We start from the raw sequence: 23,233 nt of genomic DNA, 5'->3' as shown, positions 1-23,233 counted from the left end.
GATAAGAAAGATATGTCTTGGGAGAGAGTACCATGTGAAGATGATAAAGGTTAACCCAGTTTCAAAATGGACTCGGATCCAAATACCAACTGATCCCGCTTTGTGTTGGAGCAGCTATGGAGGCATATCATCAGATTTCGGTTTGTTGGTAGTGGCTGCTCCTGGCACATGATAGGAGGCATCTATCAACTGTACAACATTCAAAACTTTGTTTGAGAGTATGTGTCCTTTGTGGGAAGGGAGGAAAGGAAGGGATCACTCATGGGGTTAGTACTTAATGACATGAAGAATTTTCGGATCTGTTCTGAGATTTTACGTGCTGTTCTCAGACCTTTTGGATGCAAATTCAATCGGTGACTTACGGTTCGAGTTTTCTTCCCTGTACTCCTGAGCTTATCTTAAACTGATTCGTTTTGAAGACATCTTTTATTTTTATTATAGTTTTTCGTCAGTAGGTATTGTTTGGGAAGTGATATGAAGTATAGTGCTAAAGGGAAATTTATGATGCGTGTAATGCACTAAAGCCGAATTGCCTAGACTCTGTATTCAATGTGCTGGTAGGCAAAAAGGATTCAAAAGGACTAGACTCGAGTAACACCCGATTCCTGGTACGCAGTTAATTCAAGCATTTCTTTTGTTTTTCTCTGGGACTCGATGATTTGGAGGCCCAACTCGTCGACTAGAGTCGAGACCCGCATACAGTTTTAGTGGCCTACTCGACGAGTCGGAGACTGACTCGGCGAGTAGGTGTTGTTTGAATGAAACCCTAAATCTGAGGGTTTGCACCCTATTTAAACACCTTATCTCAGCCTCCATCGTCCCTTATACTCCCAGAAGACATCATATCGAAACCCTAGCCGTTTTTGTGTGTTCTAAGGCCATTTGGTGCTTTTTAGTGGGTTGTGAAGCTTGAGAAGAGGAAAGGAGCTTGTGAGACCAAGGGGAAACAAGAAGATCCATAGTTTGGAGCTCATTTTCAACTTATTGGAGGTATGAAGCTGAACCTTTGTCTATAGATCTTGATTTCTGGGCCTTTTCCTTCATCTTTCTAAGCCCTAGAGAGGTGGTATTCGGGAGTTAGTGTTGGAAGTCAGTGTATGCTTTAGATCCAGGTCTATTGGGGGGGTTTTATGGCACAAAGGTGCCCATTTTGTTGCCATGAACACCCCATGCACCCTAGAGGCCATCTTTTATGGCTTTTTGGGCTAAAGACGCCTTTCATGTGTACCAAGTTTGGAACTTTACGTATGAAATGGACATTAGGGGCCAGATCTACGGTTTTGAGGTGTTAAGGCCCATAGAAATCGATGGTTAGTATTGCTCAAGGATGGACTCGACAAGTTGTTCTTGGGACTCGGCGAGTCACGGGGTTATGACCACCAAATCCTTCTGTGGATGGACCAGTTGTTAGGGAGGAAAGTCCCGTAGATGTTTAGAAGCTAAAAGGGACCTGGGAATCATGGGACTCGATGAGTGTATGAACAGGCTCGGCGAGTCCAAGGCAATCTCCCAATCTTTGAAGATGAACTCGACGAGTTGTTCATACAACTCGGCGAGGCGTAGACCGGACACATTCTTATGAGGGAGATGAGCTCGCCGAGTTCAAGGAGGAACTCGCCGAGTCGGATGAACATGGTCTCGATGTTTTGAATTAATGAGAACCCGTCGAGTTCATGCTAGACTCGACGAGTGGAGTCGGGGTTGGATCGGGTTAGTGGAGTATGGACTCGACGAGTTGGTAGACCAACTCGGCGAGTCAGGTCAACTGGGTGTTGACTTTGACCAATGTTGACTTTTCTAGGTTTTGGTATTGACCCGGGTTAGGGTTGTATGTTCTGTTTGATGACTTCAGGGTTGTCGTGTAGGGATTGAGGAATCGAGGAGAGCCGACCTTCACGCCAAGGACAGTTCAGACACTACACGACATCGAGGTGAGTTACCTTCTAGTAGGAGTGGGTCTAAGGCACCAAGGCCGGCCCACTAGTGATTGTTAGTTGGGTGATTATCTTTGTGATAATTGTCTGGTATGTTATTGTTGGATATGTGAGTATGCTTGATTGCTTGGTATGGAAGTATGCTAGTTGCTTTGTTATGTGAGATAGTATCAGTAATCGGTTAAGACAAACCGAAGGGTAGGTCGACACCCCAAAATAGCCTGACATGGGTAGGTCAGCACCCAAAATGGCTTGACATGGGTAGGTCAGCACCCCAGAATGGCTTGACATGGGTAGGTCGGGCACCCCAGAATTGCCCGGCAATATGTATGTATTTTTGGTATGTGGTATGATGGGGGAACTCACTAAGCTTTGTGCTTACAGTTTCGGTTTTGGTTTCAGGTACCTCTTCGTCTAAGGGGAAAGAGTCGGCGGTGTAGCAGCGCGTCACACGGACACCTATGATTTCCGCTTAGAGTTTTCTTGGGTTGTACTCTGATATTCGATACTTCATATGTTTTTGGTTGAGACTTGATATTATGGTTCTATGTATTGACATGATTTTGGCAATGATTTGATAAACTATTTTTTAAATCACTTAATAAAAATGAAATTTTTTGGCCTCGAATTTTGGGATGTTACAACTCGGTTTGAAAATTGAAAGGACTTGACTAATATGAACTTAGATAGTTTCATTTGGACTGACCATACGACGCTCGGGTAGATTGAGCAGTGAGATAAACATGGGGACCTGCGAGATACACTAAAAGTTAATTATCTAGAACTGTGGCTCAACATTTCCTTGATGTATGGACTCATGTCCTTAATTCCGGTATTGATAGGGCAACTGGGGGTTCTGATAAAGTAGGTATGTAGGAAATTATTTTCTTGCTTTCTATCTGTCAGTCATATGTTGCTTTCTTTGCGTGATTGGAACATATCCGACCTGGAATGCAACATATGCAACTCTATCTTTATGCATTTCCATATCTATGAAATTCTTTCTATCTGTTAGCCATATGTTGTTCCCTCTGCGTGATCAGAAGATCCAACCTGGAACACAGCATATGCAACGTTCTACCTCTCAATCCCCCTATCTATGTTAGTTATATGTTGTTCCCTCTATGTGATTGGAAGACATCCGACCTGGGATACAACATATACACTTCTATATCTGACTTCTTGCTTAATGATTGAATACTCACCTAAAGTAAGGAGTTCTTTGGAAGTTCTTGATTACCGGGGTATATCGGGAAGTGGGAAACACGTTATAGTACATCTAAAATTGAACCATTTAATAGGTTGTCTGTAGATCTTGCTGCTTAATTTAAGTGGACAACAATATCCTTGGTCGTCATCTGCTAAATGTCCATTTAGGAATATATATATCACAGTGACTTGTCACTTATAATCTGTCCAAATTGTCAACATCCTTTTTGTTTAAGTGGGCCACAATACCGGTGATTGAGCAGATCTAGACATGCAGGCGTGTGCTGATAAACGATATTGGATTTCTTGACAACTTTGATCCCAAATATTTTTGTTTTTGTTAAATTTATTCATAGTTTTCTTCTATGCAAAAATTTAGGGGGAGAATTAAAAAATTCAAAAATCAAACAAAAATCAGAAAATAAAAAATCCAAAAATAGTGTTATTTCTGTTTTAATTCTTTTTCAAGAAAATCAAAAATCCAAAAATATTTTTGTTTCTGTTTTATTTTCAGAAAATATGAAAAATCCTAAAATATTGTGTGCTAAATTTTCTTTTAGTTTTGTTTTGTCTTGAAAAGTGAATTCTGATATAGATGAGACTAATGGAGACTGAATCAAAAATTTCTGAGCCAAGGCTTCATCCATGAGCATCGAAGAATTCTCATTCGAAGGAGCAAGAAATGAAGATTATTCTTTCAACATTTAATATTTCAACCCCAGAAGCAAGGTCAAGCTGTACTTGAAGATTATGTGACAGATTGCATTGAAGCCTCCTCAATCAATTTGTTGTTGTCTATGTACCTGCTGAAGTGATCCTGTAGATTAGTTCTCTCTGATGTTCTCTCTGAAGATTCTCAAGTTGAAAGCGCTATCTTTCAAGAATCTTATCAAGAAGCCTCCTCACCCAACGTACTTTCAGAGTCAAACCCCAACTGCTCAAGATGAAGTCATTTATTGAAGATTCATCAAGTTCATCTTGAAGTTGTGAAGAATTTGAAGATTAATGTTGAAGCCAAGCTCCCGATGAAGATTGACAAGAAAAGCCAGCTACTTTTTAGGGGGAGCTTGTTGGGTCAATTAGAAAAGAAAGCTATAAACCAAGGGGGAGATTGTTGGGTCTAATTATGGTTTATACTTTACTTTTCTAGGAAAATGTATTTTTGTGTCTTGGACCGTAAACAACTTGGTGTTTACGGCCGTATACGTGTTTACGGTTGTGTTTACGGCCGTGAACAGGTTTACAGCCGTAAACCCATTCACGGCCCATGTCTACTATATATAGGGTGAGGAGTGCATGTGTGAGGCTAGAGAAGTGGGAGGGTAAGGCTAGAGAGAAGGAGAGCATATTCTAGAGAGAGAAACTAGAGAGAAGTTTTGTGTTTGTGAATCTCTTGTATCTAGATCTTCATTCTAATCAATTCATACATTAGATTCATCATCTTCTTCTTCTCCTTCTCTTCTATTTTGATCGGGCATCATCCGTTTGATTGGGATTCCGCACCATCCAATGGATCTAATTGATACACAAGCAGATTGGGGACTTACAGATTGAATTCTAGTTTTTCTGTTTTTAGGATTTTAGTTCTAAATTTTTTTCTGTTTTACCCTCGAACTCGTCGAGTCCATTCGCAAGTACTCGGCGAGTCCAAGGCAAATTTCCAGTTTCATTTTTAGTTTTATTTTTTTCTTTTTACGTGTGTTTACTGTTTCTTTCAGGTATTTTATGACACGAGGATCAGGCACACCCTTGATCCCACCGCTCGCAAACCCGGAATCAGCTCTTAGGAAGGATAAGGACAAAACCGTAGAATCATCTTCAACACCAAAGAAGTCACCATTTAAGAGCCTCAAATCATCTTTTAGCAAGAAAAAGGGCAAGAAAGTTGAAGAATCCAGCACCTCATTGACGGACGAAGACCCCAAGAAAGAAGACACCGAGTACGAAACAGAAACCAAAGAAGAAAGCGAATTAGAAGGCGAACCCGATAACACCGTGGCTAACATTGTGGATCTCACGATGGGTGAATACAAGAAGAGGATGCGTGATGATACCGGGCCGGGACTAGTGCAACTCGCAATTCCAGCAACTGCTACCTTTCATCTAAAAGGCCACATTCTCGCTCAACTCAAGGACATCCCATTCTACGGGAAAGATCACGAAGACGCATACAAGCACATCGACAAGGTAAACGACATAGCCGACTATTTTAACATCCCGAACGTTCCTCGCGAGACTGTTTTGCTTCGTATGCTACCGGTCACATTTAAGGGGGCTGCAAAAGATTGGCTGAAATCACTTCCCCTAGGATCCATCACCACTTGGGCAAAAATGTGTGAAGAATTCATTGACCAATTTTGCCCTCCTTCAAAAATAGCAAAATTGAAGAAAGCCATTGCCAACTTTGAGCAACAACCAGTCGAGTCACTATATGAGGCATGGGAGAGATATAAAGGCTTGTTGAGGAATTTCCCCCACAACGACTTGAACGTTCAACAAGAAGTCTCCATTTTCTATGATGGAGTAAATGTTACCACTAGACAACTCCTTGACTCTCAAGGCCCATTAACAAAGAAAAATATGGCGAAAGTTAAGGAGCTCATTGAAGAATTCTCTAAGCACTCTAGAGAATATCATAACCCAAGGAATGACTCAACTCGGGGTGTGGTGAACTCTATTTCAGATGACATGGCAGCAGTGATGGCAAAATTGGAGAGCATGGATCGAAGAATGACTAAGATGGACCAATCCATCCATGCCATTAGAGTGGGATGTGACAACTGTAGAGGGCCTCACCTTACTAAAGATTATGATCAAGAATGGCTACCTTATGATGAGTAGAAGAAGGCGAAGGAGGAAAAGTATAGGCAAAAATCAAGAGGCTTTTATCAAAAGGAGGAGTCGGTGCAAGAAAAGAAATCAGATTTGGAAGATATGTTTACAAGATTCATAGACGCATCCGAGAAAAGGCATAACGATACCGATGCTGCAATAAAAGATCAACAAAACATGTTGAGGGAGTACCAAATTATGATGAAAGATCAACAAGCTCTACTTAGAAATCAGCAAGCTTCCATTCTCAACATTGAGAAGCAGCTAGGCCAACTTGCACAACAAGTGAACGATAGACAATCGGGTGGACTTCCAAATAATACCGAAAAGAGTCCAAGGGTGGCTCATGTAAATGCAATAACAATAAATTCGGAGAAAATTTTCACTCCTTTAAGTCCAATTCGGAAAGAAGAATCAAAACTGAAAAGAATCGCAAATCACAAACTGTGACATCAACTCGCCGACTCCCAGATAGGTACTCGACGAGTCCAAGGTCTGATGACAAAAACGACTTTCTTTTAAAACCTTACCAGCCTCCTTTGCCATTTCTGAGCTGAGCCATTCAGAACAAGCAGATTCAAGAGTTTAAAAAGGTCATAGAGCATCTTAGGGCACTTCAAGTGAACGTCCAGTTTATTGAAACAATCCTTCAAACGCCAAAATATGCAAGCTTACTTAAGGAGCTCCTCACAAATAGAAGGAACATGGCAGAGGCATCAGAAATAGTTTTGAATGAACTGCCAGAAAAGATGGGCGATCCAGGAAGCATCACTGTACCCTGCCAGTTTGGAAACTTGGTTACCACTTATGCATTAGCTGATTCGGGGCTAGTATAAATATTATGCCCTACTCTTTCTTCAAAAAGTTGAACCTTCTAGAACTTAAACCTATTCACATGGCAATTCATCTAGCTGATAAAATGGTGATCCGACCAAAAGGTGTTTGTGAAGATCTTCTAATCAAGGTGGATAAGTTGGTGTTCCCTGCTGACTTCATAGTTCTGGACATGGAAGAAGACCCCAAAGTTCCAATCATCCTTGGAAGACCATTCTTGAATACCGCATGTGCCATAGTCGATATTCGCGAATCGACACTTACACTTAGGGTTGGGAATGATTCGGTTACTTTTGTCACTAATCAAGAAAAGGAGCATGAAAAATCAATTGAAGATAAGACTTCCTCAATAGAATTGGGTGATGAATTGCTAGAAAAAGAGTTCGCACTTTGGGAAGAAAATAATTCAAAGCAATCAACATCCTTTTTAGATGAAGAGTTTGATGCTCAAAGAGACTTAAGAGAATTAGAGAAGCTACTTGAAGGAATTGAAGAAAATGAAGATCTAAGTAACTTTGAAGAAACAAATTCGACTTTTAATGAAAAGAATTTGAAATATGAGGAAGCAATTCAAGTTGATAATAAGGAATGGTTGGAAGATGAAAACGGCGTTACGGCTTTGAAAAATAAGGAGCATAACTCTTCCATTAAACTGCACACAAATAATCAAGAAGAAAAATGGGATAAGCTAACCACAAGAACAAAACCTCGCGCTTCCGTTTCCACCTCCTTTGAAGTTTTTACTTTTAAACCACCGGATTCTCAAGCATATGAAGGAAGTGAGTTAGAATCCATCACCTCGAGTGATGCTGAAATGATGACTGAAAAGGCGGTCGAGGTAGATAAAGGAGGAATGGACAAGATGGGGCACACGGTGGAAGAAAGGAAGAAGAAATGTGGTAAAGGGCTAAATCGTAAATCTGAAGGAAATGATACTAAAAGGAGAAAGGAGGAGTTGAAGAAGGCGTATAAGAGAAAAATATGTGCTTACAAAACAAAGTATAAATCACAAACGATTAAGCTGGAATTCCTGATGGAGGAAGCCGCTGAAACGTAGGGCGGGTAGGAGTCCAGCTAAAGACTCCTCAAAAAGAAGCGCTTACAGGAGGCAACCCGATGTTAGAGTTTGCTTTCTTTTTTACCTTTGTTTTTCTCTTTATTTTTCGTCTTTTTTTTTTTTTTTAGGATTTGTCTATCTCAATCTTCTTCTTTGACTAAAATGATTGCTTGAGGGCAAGCAAAGCTCAACTGTGGGGTATGGTGGCATAAATTTAAAGAACACAAAAGATTTTCAAAATTTTTAAACAGATTCAAAAACTCGACGAGTAGATACCCTTACTCGGCGAGCCCACTTGAGAAATCGCGACATTTCTGCAAAATCGCGCACTTACTCGACGAGCAGGTACCCCTACTCGGCGATTCCATGTATTAACCAGAAAAAAAATATTTTTTTTTACATTAAGTAAATTAGGGTTTTAACCCTAAAAGTAAAACAAACTTTCATTCACCAAGCCACCAGCCGCTCGACGAGCAAAACTCCTCTCAAGCATTCATCTTCAATTTCTTGTGTTTTCTTCCAAATCCCATCAATAGGTAACATCTTTTACTTCTAATCTTGTTAAAGTTCCAATCTTTGGTAGAATAATGACCCTAGTTTGTGCAAAATCCGATTTTGACTTGACTTGAATTTTAGGGTTTTGATTTCTTGTCAAATTAGAGTGTTTTTTGTTGAAATTTTTTGTGAATCAATGCTTGATAGACATCCCTGAACAAACCCCTGGAACAAATTTGGAGTTTTGATAAGAAAAATTGGTTCAATTCGAAATGCGACTCGCGACTCGGACTGTTCATCCTACTCGCCCAGTCGGTTCGTGGACTCGACGAGTCCATGTTGCAGTAACCCAGATTTCTAATATTTTAACGTTGCTGTGGTGTTTTTGGTGTTGTTTTGTCTTGTCTTATGTTACAGAAAATGTCAAGAAGGGGTCAAAGTTCGGGGAGCAGCCATGGAAACATCCTGTGGTTATACTTTTCGCAAATTACTTCAAAATCATCACTAGTTCGGGCAAAACAAAAGTTGGAAACACTGAAGCGAAAGGAAATTTACGTACCCAATGAGATTGATTGGCATTGGATGGGTCAAGCGGGGTTAGAAGAGGAATTAGCCCCATATGTGATCAAGACTTTTCAACATAATGGAGTGACAATTACGTGTGACGGGTGGAACCGGCTTTTCCGTATCTAGGAGCTAGTTTATCAAGAGTTGTGCTGGGAATTTTTCTCCACTGTTTTTTTTCGAGGGGGTGATGATATTTACAACCCCAATGCCCTCACATTCTGCCTTGGTGGGGAAGTTCGACAATGCAGCATCGTCGAACTAAGCTGGAGGATGGACATATATGACCAGTCTATGGTCATGACTGAAGAACTTGGTGCTTTTCTCGCGCATTGCCATAAAGATTTTCCCGAGGGTGTAGTTTCTTCTACTTGGTGGAAAACTATTGCTAATCGGGTGTACATTCCATCTTCCGCTCAAGAAGGAAGTATTCGCTCACCCATCCACCGATTGATTCATCGACTAATCGCTTGTTCCATAAACATGCGGAAGGATGATGATAAGGTTCCAACTCTTGATGTTTTCTACCTATGGAGTATTGTTACGCCGGATGCATTCTGCAACATCCCTTATTGCTTGGCGAAATACTTGGGTGAAGGGGCGGTCAAGGAAAGAATCAATGGTGGCATGTTCGTGAGCCGTTTGGCAAGGTCATATGGCATTTTGGAAAGGGGAGTCGGGAACTTTTTAACGATGGTACCCACACCACCCTTTAGTCTCACACTATATAGGAGGGCGTGGATCATAGTTAATTATGGTGGTGGTCACATTGGCATTCCAAATTTAGATGCTGTTTTGGTACCCGAGGAACCGGGTCGGCGGGTGAGGTCACGTCGAGAAAATGTCCAAGAGGAACCGCCGGTAATCCCGGTTGATGATGAAATACCCATGGATTGGTATAACATGGAGCTACGGAGGTACCAAGACGATCTTTGGAGGAGCATGAACTACCATCATGAGTCATTTGCTCATTTGTTTAATCAATTGAATCTTGCGCCAAGGGATGGACCCGGGTACCCATATGTGCATGTCACACCCCAAAACCGAGAACGGCGGAAACGTTCTGGGGTGGAGGGCGTCATGTACAGTATCATAACAATGCATAATAGTAAAGTAAAGCAACAACATCCATTTCATTAATATAATAATTGTAATACAAGCGTGTTCTGCACAGTTTGTAAGACACCAAAAGTATAATCAAAATAAAAGATCAGTCTTATATGTGCTCCATCTTCTCAAAAGTTGCATCTGTACTTGTCTACTGACGACCTGAGAATACAAGTTATTTTGAAAGCAAGTATCAGCATAAAGCTGGTGAGTTCATAAGTATTTAGTGTCATTGCTTGTATAAAAATGTTAGCAACAATGTAGTGTAGTAATTGGTTTCAAATGTTTCGGAAATAGTATACTCCCTAGAAAACCCTATGTTTCCTAGTAAAAAGTAGTCTTCTACCAAGACCCGATTAGTTGTGTGTTTGTTCCTTCGTAAATGTGAGGGTTTTCCCCAATGAAAACTATTAGTATAAAAATATAGTTTACTGAAACGAGTACGTGACAAAGTCACAAAGTAATGAAAATACAGAGTCCAGGTGGTACTGAGTGAACAATAAGCCTCGAAAAGTCTAAGTAGATATATGTAGACTCCAGACGGTACTGAGTGAACAATACACCTCGAAAAGTCTAAGTAGATATATGTAGACTCCAGGCGGTACCGAGTGAACAATACGCCTCGAAAAGTCTAAGTAGATATATGTAGACTCCAGGCGGTACGCCTCGCAAAGTCCAAAGTAGTAAATATGTAGACTCCAGACGGTACGCCTCGCAAAGTCCAAAGTAGAAAGTATGTAGACTCCAGGCGGCATGCCTCGCAAAGTCCATTTTTGCCTTAAAATACTTATTTAGTTAATTTAAGCTTTGAATGTGAACTCGTATGTAACCATGCTGATTGACGGTTGAAAAACTGATGACCCTCCAGGTCACACGTAGTATGGTGACATATTGTCACCCGTGGGCCTAGTCGGCTCGGACTGTAGCTAGCAGTCGGGATGTGGGAGCGTCTGTGCCGTATAGATCTATACACATAATGCCCGCTCTCCCTCCAGGAGACTCTGGTTACACGGTGATAGCACAATGAAGTGTCTCGAGAGACAGTATGTCACATTCTAATTAGAGAAATCATAAGTTGTATAGTATGCCATTGTATAATGATGTTTTCTCTGTAATAGTATATAGAGTTTTCTTTGTATAGTATTCTCTTTGTATAGTGTATAGTGTCCTCTTTGTATAGTATATAGCGTTCTCTTTGTATGGTATATAGTGTTCCCTTTGTATAGTGTATAGTGTTCTCTTTGTATAGTATATAACATGTATTGACTCTTAACTGTACCGACTCTGGTAGTGTCATTGGAATAGTAGTAATGAGTAGTAACCCTTAACTATACCGATTATAGTTATATAGTAATGTTTGTTTGTAAGCCTTTGTTACACAAAGGTACTGAACTGAAGTGAAAACTTTTATATCCAACACGAATATATATGATATATAACTAAGAATTCAACGACAGTCGGACAAATAACAGAATACCCTAAGTCCACAACCAAACAAGGAACAGGAAATCGGGTGAACTATTAGTCCTAAGTCCTTCAAGTCTTATTTATATAAATATATTAGCATAGATATGGGTTTGAAAATAAGACACGTTAAAAGAGTTTGAAAACATTTATAGCCTTTAAAAGTTTTAATAGTAGGTTTGAAATGCTTGAAAATCCATAAGTTTGATAACCATTTGAAAGTAATAGGAAATCCTTTTGTTTGTTCTAGTTATAAATCGCTAACTAGAATTGTTCGACTTGTATTCCCCCTCCCCCCATAAAAGCATTTAAAATCATTTAAAAGGTTAATTCAGGGGTATGAACTCACCTGCAGTGAGCAACTTGAATGAAAGATCGATATAGGATCGTCGGGTGTCAATTGAAGTCTTGAACACAAATGAGTCCTATTTTCATGTAATAACACTTATATGAATACACTAGTAGATATAACCACTAATGGTGATAGGGACATGTCTTAAGGATATAAAAACACTTAGGATTAAGTGTTACCAACTCATATGGTTGCACATAAGGAGTGTATGGCCCTATATTGGAGTGTAAGGCCACAAAAGCATGGATTTTGTGTGTGTGCGGCCAGAGTGTGCGGCCAAGCCTGTGTGCGGCCGCACACTCACTATGGAGTGTGTCAAAAACGTGGTTCCAAGCATTTGGGATGTTCTAGTGAAGGTGTTTAGACCCTTGCATAACCGGATTGGGTGTTTGGGGCCATTTTGGACCCTCAAAACGGTGTGTGCGGTTGCACATGGCTTGTGCGGTCAGGTGTGTACGGCCAGGCCTGTGTGTGGCCGTACACACTCCTACAAATGTGTCCAAATCGATTTTCCAAGGCTTTGTGATGATCCTAAGAAGGTGTTTTGGTCGATGCTAAGCTTGGGTGAGTGTTTAAGTCTATTTTAGGACCAAAAGATGTGTGTGCGGTCACACATGATGTGTGTGCGGCCGTACACACATGAAGATCATCTAAAATGATGATTTCATGGATCAAACTCGAGGAAAAGACTTTCTAACGTGTTTTAGTAAAGATCTAAGGGTGTTTACTTACTTGTTTTGATGATTGGAGAGGAAAACTTGAAGAACTCTTGAGAGAGAAATGTTCCAGCTTCAATGAGTGTGAAAAGGGTGTAAGGTTGACTTGGGGTCCTTTATATAGGCTAGAGAGTGAGACTGGGAGGGTGTGCGGTCAGCTGTGTGCGGCTGGCTGGCCGCACACTCAGGTGTGCGGCCGCACACACCTTGCAAGGTGTGTTTGGCCCGATTTTGTGATGTTTTACTCACTCTAACCCTTCCCAAGACTCGTATCTCGATTGAATTAAGCCTAAAACACTTATATAGACCCAAAACTTGATAATAAAATAGCAAAACGATGTTATTTTTCATAAAAATAAAGGATTTGTACAGGTTGGAAATTTTAGGTTGTCACAGTGCATAGTCGGGATGAGCGGATAAGTCAACGCCAAAGTGGAGCTGGAGGAAGTAGGGGTGGAGAAGATGAAGAAGGAGATGAAGATTGAATATGTTTTTATTTTTATTTGTTTGGTTTGGTTTGGTTAAAGACAATTTTTATTTGTTTTTCTGTGTTTTTGGTTGATGCTTGAACTTCTAGTAAGTAGGATTATGTAGGATTTTTATTGGTTTTCCTTTCCTATCACTTTTGTTTTTCTTTTTCGATCTTTTCAGTTGAGGGTAAGGAATGCATGCGAGAGTATAGATTCAAGGTTAACCAAGAGAAAAATCAAGCCTAGGCGAGAGAGAAAACGAAGTTTTGAGTCACGTTATGCGTCCGATTGAAAGAAGAATTATTGAGTGATAATTTATTGAAGAAAATGAGGGAAATTGTCATTTTAATATTACCCACATACCTCATAAATGGACCAGAGCAGAATATAATTTTTTCACACAGCGGTCTACTTGCCGAGTGCACCTTATGGACTCGACTAGTCCAAGTTAAAATTCACGACTTTTCTGCCAATTACGCTATAACTCGGCGAGTGTGCATATCTACTCGACGAGTAGCTCATTCTTCTACTATCAAGCTAATTATTTGATGACATTTGATACGGGCATTGGTTGTATTCTTTGAAGATCATTTTCCGAGTGTTTCCGAGACTTTTTCCTGCATAATTGGAGTTGTACCACACGAGACGAATGACACCCAAGGCATGGATGAGTTGTTCCCATGTCTAAATTCAAATGAAGAATGAGCTTTAAATGAAGAAGATCAACCTCGCCACTACTATCCCAGGGGAGTTTGTTCCAATTCCCTATTTACTTTATTATTTTCGTTGTCATGCATAATATGCAATGGGGACATTGAATAAATTAAGTGTGGGGTAGGGGTTAGTTATTTTAGTTAAATTATGAAATTTTTTAAAATATTTGCATAAAATTGATAGGGCTAATTTGGAAAAACTTGGTAAAGCAATTAGGAAATCATGCTAGTATTATGATTTCATGAAGACCCAAATGTTTAGTTGAGCCTATACACTTTATAATGCATTTGTGGCCCCGTTATTTGTAACGACCCAATTTTTACAAAGAAATTTTTCATTCATTTTTTTTTGAATAATTAAACACATTTTCAATATCTAGAAATCCAGTTATAGTTGTTTTCAAAACATAATTCAAATACAACTTTTATTCCAAACATCAGAGTGTCCCACAAAATGCCCGAGAGAGTGCATGCCGCACCATGAAGCTTTGCCCTTGCCCTTGGGCTCCAATGTACCTGAAACAAATCCACAAACTGTAATCTAACGCTCAATGAGTTCCCTAAAGCATACCCCATACACCAGTAACGTAGCACATATCATAATGGCTATAAAGACTACCTCTGCCACATACCACATAACATCTTAGCAATAAAGTTATCTCTACCATTAGACATAAAGGCTATCTCTAATGTGAGCTGTAAAATCTATCTCTACCATTATCCATAAAGGCTATCTCTACCGTTAGCTATAAAGCTATCTCTACCATAGGCATGAAGGCTATCTCTACCGCATATTGCAACAAAATCATGCCACATACCTCTACACAACGAGTATACCAACTAGTATGAAATGGGTCGGCCTTGGTGCCTTAGACCCATTAGTATGGTGAGAAGACTCACCTCTAGAATGCTGAACTGGTAAGCTGAAATCAGATATGTCCCATGCTGCCTCTTCTCAACTGCCTATAACCACCAAGTGATTAGCTTAACACTAGTCAACCATAGTCAAGGTCAACAGTCCATGTTGACCTCAACTCATCGACTACAACCAACCACTCGTCAAGTTCCTTGGATATCTCGTCAGCTCGCCGAGTCAATTGAGTGACTCGTTGAGTTCCATAATGTTTGTGGCCGTAAATTCCCAACCGCAAACTTCTGACCAAAAACCCATCCAGTCGAAAACACCATGGTCGTAAACTCTTTGGCCGACTCGTCGAGTTGATTAAGGAACTCGGCGAGTCCCTTTAGTCCTTCTCGTTTTCGGCCTTTTCCAACGGGATCTAGGGTCCCAAACTTTAGATATAGCTCTTCCTAGTGTAGATGTCACGTAAAGTGGTAAACTTTACGTGCCTGCAAGGCCTTACATGGCCATAACACCAAAACTAGTCTTCATACAAGGTTTTAATGCATGGAAAGGGATTGAACTGCCAAAAGGAGACAACGTTATGACATTGGGGACCTAAAGAGGTCCAGATCTGAAACCATATCCTTGTGATAAGTCCAGATCCGAGTATGACTCCATTTTGCCCCAAAAATGGCCATTTACTTCCAAGAAGAGGGATCTAAGTAATTAAAGCTCAAGGTAACGACTTTATACCTCAAGATGGTCGCCAATACAATGCAGATGTCGGATCTACTGGTTCTCTCCTTGCTCCTTCTTCTTCAAGTTCTAGAAATCCTTCACAACACACCAAAATCACTCACAAATGCTCATACTCTCACTCACGAGTGTTCACGGCCGCAAACTACTTTCTGAAGGGAGATAAGGTGCTAATGGAGGCCACAAGGGCAGATAATGATCCTAATATAGGGGGGAAACCCCGAAATTAGGGTTTTCTCTTTACAGCTCCAACTCGCCGAGTCGGGCCTTCCGACTCGCCGAGTTGGTCCCGATCCGCGTCCATGAATAAATGCCCCTACTCGACGAGTTGCACTCCCAACTCACCTAGTCCATGCACCAAAACCCTGAATTTAACTAAATCAAATAATTATTTAGAACAGGTGTTACATGTCTCCCCCACTTGAACTAGAGTTCGTCCTCGAAGTCTGCTGACCCAAACAAATCCGGGTAGTGCTCTCGCATCTCCTCTTCCGGCTCCTAAGTCCATTCGGAGCCCCTTCGATGCTGCCATTGCACCTTTACCAATCTTATTTCCTTACTCCGAAGACCCTTGGTCTTCCTATCAAGAATCGCAACCGGCTTCTCGATATAGTTCAGACTCTCATCCACCTGAATGTCGTCCAACGAAACGACTGCGGACTCGTCCGTGACTCAGTTCCGAAGCTGAGACACGTGGAAGGTGTTGTGAATCTGGCTAAGCTCCTCTGGCAGATCCAAGCGATATGCCACCTTGCCCACCCGGGCCGTGATCCTGAACGGGCATATATACCGAGGCCCCAGCTTGCCCTTTTTTCGAAACCTGATAATCCCTTTCATGGGAGACACCTTCAGTAACACAAAGTCCCCCACCTGGAACTCAAGATCTGATCGTCATCGATCAGCGTAGCTTTTCTGATGGCTCTGCACGACCCGCAACCGGTCGCGCACCTGCTGAATCAGTTCGGTAGTCTTGAGCACTACTTCCGTTCTCCCCATGACCCGATGTCCAACCTCATCCCAACAAACCAGGATTCGACACCTCCAACCATATAACATCTCGAATGGAGCTCGGTCGATACTGGCATGATAACTGTTATTGTATGAAAACTCTGCCAGTGGGAGATACGTATCCCAACTCCCTACAAAATCCAACACACATGCCCGCAACATATCCTCCAGTGTCTGGATCGTCCTCTCACTCTGTCCATCTATCTGGGGATGGTACGTCGTACTAAAATTCAGTTGGGTGCCCAGTTCCTCATGGAACTTATTCCAGAACCTAGATGTAAATCGCACATACCTGTCAGAGACTACCGTCACGGGCACCCCGTGCCTCGCCACCACCTCCCGCACATAAATATCCGCCAACTTCTCTGCGGATATACTTTTAGAAATCGGAATGAAATGGGCACTCTTCGTCAGTCTGTCTATGATCACCCATATAGCGTTCACACCCCTCGCCGTCCTAGGTAATTTCGATATGAAGTCCATAGTGATCGCTTCCCATTTCCACATGGGAATGGGTAGCGGCTGAACCTTGACATGAGGCTGTTGATTCTCGGCCTTGACCTTCCTGCAGGTCAAGCACCGCTCCACAAACCAGGCGATCTCCCGCTTCATGCAGGGCCACCAATAACTCAGTCTCAAGTCTCTATGCATTTTTGTATTGCCAGGATAAATAGAGAACTTGGACTTATGTGCCTCCTCTAATATCCTCTGTCTCACTCCTCCAGTCATCGGTACCCATACTCGACCACACTGCGTCAAAAGGCCACGACTATCCTTAATGAACAAAGGATACTGGCCTCGAATCCGCTATATTTTCCAGTTCTCCTTCTTCACCCCCTCAACCTGGTCCTCCTTGATCATATCCAACAATGGAGAGATCACGGTCACCCTCAAACAGACATTCCTAATCGGGGAACCTTCCGCCTTGCGGCTCAAAGCATCGGCCACCACGTTGGCCTTCCTCGGATGGTATAGGATCTCACAATCATAATCCTTCAGCACATCCAGCCACTTCCTCTGACGCATGTTGAGATTCTGTTGATCCATCAAATACTTCAAACTCTTGTAATCAGTATAGATGGTACACCTCACTCCATACAAGTAATGCCTCCAAATCTTGAGGGCGAACACCACTGCCCCTAGTTCCAGGTCGTGAGTGGGGTAATTCGCCTCATGAGGCTTCAACTGCCTCGAGGAGTAAGCTATCACGTGCCCCCTCTGCATTAGTACCGCACCCAATCCTGAAATCAATGCGTCACAATATAACACCAAATCGTCCAACCCTTCGGGTAATACTAGGATCGGAGCCTCGCACAACCTCCGTCTCAAGGCCTCAAAAGTCGCCTTCCGATCCGTGCCCCACCGAAAGGTCACATTCTTCTTGGTTAAATGGGTCAATGGCACAGCAACCTTGGAGAAATCCTGGATAAATCTCCCATAATAGCCCGCTAAACCTAAGAAGCTACGAATCTCTGGCGCGCTCTTCGGTACTTCCCATCGCATCACGGCCTCAACCTTGGCTGGATCAACCGAAATGCCCTCCTGATTAATGATATGCCCCAAAAATTGTACCTCCCGCAGCCAGAAATTACATTTGGAGAACTTTGCATAAATCTTCTCCGCCCTCAGGGTCTCTAGCACCTCCCTCAAATGCTGCTCATGATACTTCCTGGTCTTAGAATAGACCATGATATCATTAATAAAAATGATCATCGACCGATCCAGCATCGGTCTGCACACCCTGTTAATAAGATCCATGAACGCTGCTGGGGCATTGGTAACTCCAAACGGCATCACCACAAACTCATAATGCCCATACCGAGTCCTGAAAGTCGTCTGTAGAGTCTCAATCCAATGATCCAAACCAGTGCTTAAAACAGTAAGCAATCAATAAGAGCAAGAATGCAGTAGAAGAAGAAGATTATCAAGAAATGCACACGTATATTAGAAGAAACGTCTAGTACACCTTGAATAATACACACAATGACCATAAACTCTTCTAATACGTCTACAGACTCTGACACACTCTGACACTATTTATAGGAACAGACTGGTCGTGAACAGGGTTCACGGCTGAACACGCGTTCACGGCCGTAAACCCGTTCACGGTCGTGAACACCAACACAACCATAAACAACACCAAAATGTACAATACAAGACCAAGACTCTATTAAGACTTATACAAATAGTTGCCTAGCCCAAACCACTTAAGTTGTGACGTATTAATCTCCCCCTTGGTTTGAGGCTAGCATGAGCTCAATCTTCTCCTATCTTGGCTTCTCCAAAAACATCACATCCGATTTTCCCGTAGCCCTTATCCATAGCCTCTTGTCAATGATATTTGCAACCATTCCTGTGAACTCCTTGGCGGCTGGCTCCATAAGCTCCGATTTGCACATAATTTGATGACTCGTCAAGGTGTGAATATCTCTCTCACTGAACTGCAGAAGATCTTTTGTGTTAAATAAACGAAGAACACCTTCTTTAAACTTGATCATAGCGGTGGTTGTGGCCTCATCGTACACCCAAAATTCCATTTTATCCAGATATCCCTCATGAAAGTGAAGAGGAATGGGAATTTCTTTTAACTGTTGGGTTGGCGGCCACAACACTATCTTCATAGGTTCGTTGGTATGGGGATCGAGCACATCCTTGTCTGTTCTAATTTGAGACTCTGCGGTTTTCACTCCAGCACACTTCTCCCTGACTTGCCTTTCCATAAATAGTTTGAATTCAAAGGCTGCATAGTTGTGAGTTGGATTGTGAAATGGAGCAACCGAAAGTACTGTAAGATCAACTCTAGTCCAGGAACAAAAGTCTTGAGTATCCTTGTAATATTCCGTGTGACCAGAGTTTCTTTTCACCATCCACAGTTTTAATTCATCTTTGTATTCCCACATCTTGATTCCCGATCGATCGCCAAATTTGTCCCAGAACCTTTTCTTTTCAAGATCGGTTAGAGTGAGTTGAGGTTTGTCAAAACTGTGACTCACATCAGAATTCTTCATAAAAAGCAATCCTTCTTTCTTTTCAGCCGTAGTCTTCCTCTTAGCATGCCTGATTGTGATTTGAGAGTTGGCATTTACAGGTTCTTTTTCGAATCGATCGACAATCCTTGTGGTTCTGGGAGGTGGTGGATCCACATGGTTGTCATAATGAGAAGGTTAGATAGGGACACAGGAAAAGCCTTCAATGGCTGCAGGCCGTTCGACTGATGACTTGAACTTGTCGCCAAATTCTTCAAAAAGTTTATTCTTCAAATCATAATAGCATGCAGTTAAAGCTCCAAGGTGAGTCTGGGGATCTGTTATCTGATTTGACTTGGTTTTGTTGTCTGTTTCAACATCCGCAAGTCGAACGTCGAGTTTACCTATCAAGAGACCATTTTCAATGATTGTCTGCTTTAACACTCCTATCTCGACCTTGAGCTCTACATTGGATGGCTCCACTCCCTATGTGTTACCTTCCTTGATTGATATGCCTTTTCCACGAGGAGGAATGCCTGTTTCTTCTTGTGCAGCCAAGGCCCTTGCAAGCCTCACAGAGGAGATATTGTGCGTAGGCCTTGGTAGGGAGGAACTACCAGGAACTGAAGAGCTCTCGGTTTCAAACATAGTTTGTGGTCCTTCTTGTGTATGAACAATTGGAGTAGTAACTGGTGTTGTGATTGCAGGCTGTGTCGGCGAAGCCTGTTCCCGAATAAGTACTCCCGGCCTCGGATCATGTCTTCTTCTTTTTAGTGGAGGCTGGGAGGTTTGAGTCACAATTAGATCATTCACAGATGGCATCGAGTTTAGAATGTCAACATTAAGGGGGGGGGGAATCCTTGACGCTGCATCCGTAGCAGTTGGAATACTTGCCATCTATCCAGATGTAGGAGACATCGCTTCTTGAACATTTTCTACTTCCCTTGTCTCCGTTGGCGGTTGAGCAACTTCAATGACACCAATAAAGAAGGATTTGAGGTCCTCATTTATTGGTAATAATCATCCTCAAAACACGAAATTCAGTTCCTTATCATTATGACTAGACAAGTTACCGCCAAAAATCGAATCATCATCATCAAAATCTTCATCATCACCATCATCATCCGCTTTTTCACCCTCATTAAAATCACTTTGAACCTCCAGATTTATCATGTTATCATGTTCCTCTGCTACGATTACAACAGGAGGAACTCTTTCACCTTCATGCTCGGTGACGGTTATGACATCATCGTCAGATTCCATGTGGTCAGAGGAGTTGTTAGACTAAGATGCATCACTTAACTTTGCAAATATCCCGAATTTCACCAAAGGGTATTTTCCTTTGAACAAATACTTACCCTTACGGTTTTGTTTCATTAAACCAAATGTGTTTGACCCAAGAGATTTCATGTCTAGTGTTTCTCCTTCTTTCTCAATCTTCGGGTAGTTTTTGTTGATGATTAACTGTAGGAATCTTGGTTACATAAGGAATTTATCTCTTTTCTTTCCTTCAATATTCCCGATCAATTCTTGCAAAATAAATTTTGAGAAGTTGAATTCAAGATCCGCGGCAAGAGCAGTGATTGCACCTGTGTTCAGTAGCGAAATTTCATCTGCCCCATATCTCCTACCCAAGATCCAGCTCACGGAGACATTGGCTAGAAACCTCCAGTAAGGTGGTAACAGCTTCTTGATGGTTGGAGGAAAATCTCCTTCATAACCCATCTGTTTAATGATTTTTTCAGCTTGAACCATTTCAAGCTCAGTTAGAAAGCGTGGTTGGTCTTCAATTTTCAGAACAGCTCGGATGATCTGCTCCGTAACAATAATTTTCCTTCTTTTAACAGTTGCTTCAACAAGTTTTGTAACGATGTAAATTTTAAAACAATTTTTCATTTTTCCACATAATAAAACTCATATAATATTCTCAAAATCTCATGTATCAAATTTCATCATAATAAAACATATCCCAGAATCTCAAAACATAATCCTCTGCCAGTGTGTACAAATCATGTCGGCGCCTTCCCGCGATCCTCGCTGGTACCTGAAACACATATCACATAACACGGTAAGCATAAATGCTTAGTGAGTTCCCCAAAATACCACATACAACACATAAGCCACTCGAGATTATGACTCGGTATGACCCTCCGGTCAATGTGTCTCAGCGGGACCCTCCAGTCTTGTAGCTCGTTGGACCCTCCAGTCCGGTCTAGCTCGTTGGACCCTCTGGTCCGGTCTAAATCGTTGGACCCTCTGGTCCGGTCTAAATCGTAGGACCCTCCGGTCCGGTCTATACAACACATAGCATACATATATCACAATACACATAACATATAAGACCCTCCGGTCTACACATAGTTACCACTCTAGGTAATGTATAGTGAGAAGACTCACCTCGGGTAATCTCGGAAAGTCTCGAACTCGAATATCTGATCTAGCCTCCGCCTAATCACATAAAGTAATTATCTCTAATTCATACGGCTCTCAAAGGATAGAATAGTCCCTCCCTATATTCTCTCAAAAGGGGAAAAGACTATTTTACCCCTCTAATGGTCCTATGTCCAAATGTTGAAAAAACCCTAAAAGTCAACCCCAGTCAACGGTCCTACTTTGACCAGACTCGTCGAGTGCACTCGGGTGACTCGGCGAGTCCATGCGTGTCCTCTGAATCCTCCTAAGGCCTCACTCGACTCGTCGAGTTAACCTTTCTCTCGACGGGTTACCACTGATCACGAATCGTGGTGTAACACAATCCGACTCGTCGAGTCCGCTCATGGACTCGGTGCGTTTCTTTCATGAGAATGCTCAAACGACCTTCTGAGGTCAGATCTATTTCTCTAACCTATAGATTTGGCCTTCTAACACTCAAAAGTTACGTAAAGGTCCAAACTTTATGCTCATGATGAATTAGCCCTAATATGACAACCATGTTCTAAAACCCAAAAAAGGACTGCATAAAGCTGGATGTTTGGGGCTCTCTGGACCTCTCAAGGTCCAGATCTAACATCTATTTCACATTGGGACCTCTCATGCTCTTATTCCAACTCAAGAAAGGGTAAAGAAACCCTTGATTCAGGAAGCCTACACAATGAAGAAGAAAAGAGTCGAATTGCTACCTCAAAGTGAAGCCTCCTTGCTTGAAAGTCTCAGAACAACAACCTCCTTTGGTCCTTCTTGTTGGATCACTTCTCCTCCTTAGAAAAATCACAACAAATGGTTCACGATGGCTCTCTCTCTCTCACTACACACGCTCAAATATGCTAGGGTTCTTTTCTCTGAAAGGCTGGCCGCAAATGAAGGCCATAAGGACCCTTAAATAGGGCACAGGCCCAAAGATTTAGGGTTTCTGTCCACAGCGCAGACTCGTCGAGTCGACCCTCCGACACGTCGAGTCCATTCATTAATCCTAGTCAGCAGTCGCGATCCTACTCGACGATTCTAGGTGTCAACTCGTCGAGTCCCTCTTCTTGACTCAAAAATAAATACTAAATTTATGATACCTGGAAATTCGGATGTTACAATTCTCCCCCACTAGAATCAGACTTCGCCCTCGAAGTCTCACTCTGCAAACAACTCTGGATGCTGCTCCCGCATCTCCATCTTCGGCTCCCAGGTCAGCTCGGACCCTCTCCGATGTTGCCACTGGACCTGAACCAGGGGCACCTCCTTCTTCCTCAGAACCTTGACCTTCCGATCTAAGATCGCGATCGGCCTCTCAATGTAAATCAAACTCGCGTCCACCTGAATATCCTCTAGCGGCACAACCGCCGTCTCATCGGCTATACATTTACTCAACTGGGATACATGGAAGGTATCATGGATCTGACTGAACTCCTTGGGTAGCTTCAGACGGTATGCTACCTTACCCACCCTCGCAGTCACCCTGAACGGACCAATGTATCGGGGCCC

At 42.1% G+C, this 23,233-nt stretch overlaps 1 non-coding gene across 1 annotated transcript; it reads right to left on the bottom strand.

Moving 5' to 3' along the window:
- Window positions 1–5,522: 5,522 nt before the first annotated feature.
- Window positions 5,523–5,629, bottom strand: LOC145110525 (small nucleolar RNA R71). The gene has a single exon (XR_013709903.1). It is a non-coding gene; the product is annotated as a small nucleolar RNA R71 (small nucleolar RNA).
- Window positions 5,630–23,233: the final 17,604 nt, after the last annotated feature.

The sequence above is a fragment of the Lactuca virosa genome, chromosome 4 (genome assembly GCF_052849685.1).
Source record: "Lactuca virosa cultivar CGN04683 chromosome 4, Lactuca_virosa_CGN04683_v6, whole genome shotgun sequence".
NCBI classification, from domain to species: Eukaryota; Viridiplantae; Streptophyta; class Magnoliopsida; order Asterales; family Asteraceae; genus Lactuca; species Lactuca virosa.
The sequence above is the reverse complement of the archived record's forward strand: the minus strand, read 5'-3'. Positions and strand labels throughout refer to the sequence as shown.